This window comes from Penaeus monodon, chromosome 21 (assembly GCF_015228065.2).
Source record: "Penaeus monodon isolate SGIC_2016 chromosome 21, NSTDA_Pmon_1, whole genome shotgun sequence".
NCBI classification, from domain to species: Eukaryota; Metazoa; Arthropoda; class Malacostraca; order Decapoda; family Penaeidae; genus Penaeus; species Penaeus monodon.
In genome coordinates, this window is record NC_051406.1 from 14,810,333 (window position 1) to 14,810,878 (window position 546).

A 546-nucleotide genomic window follows, 5' to 3' on the forward strand; every position below is an offset into this window, starting at 1 on the left:
CCTTTGGGAAATTCTAAAAGAGAAAATGCAAATATGATGAGGTCTTTTGAGGTGTATGTTCTATTATTTTTTCTATGTCTTAGCAGTCTGATCTGAAGCTCTGGTAAGGTGGTGTTGGGTCCCCAGGAAGTCATCCTCATGAGGCTCTAGCAAACGGGACTTCGAAAGGCTTCTGGCAGGAAGTGGTCGAGGCTTCTAAGAACTTCAGTGCTATCCTTTGAATCCTTAGGCTTTCCTTGGATTCGCTGGCGGAGAAAGAACGCGATCTCGGTGTCCTTCTGTCAAAAGGAAGGTAACGAGCTTAAAGCTTTGTTGAGAGAGAAAAGGAAAAGAGGAATTTAAAAACCTCTTTTCATCAACCGCTCTTTTTCTTTCGCTGTCTATCCTCTCTAGCTGTTCTGAATTGACAGCGTTTTGGAAGCTTTGGAATTATAATGTCATTCGGACAATGCGTAGTGGCGACAAGCGGCGTTACAGAATGTTTAATATCACTTTTGGATTATTCTGACACTTCTTTTCATTTTGGAGGGGTTAGGAGGGAGGCCG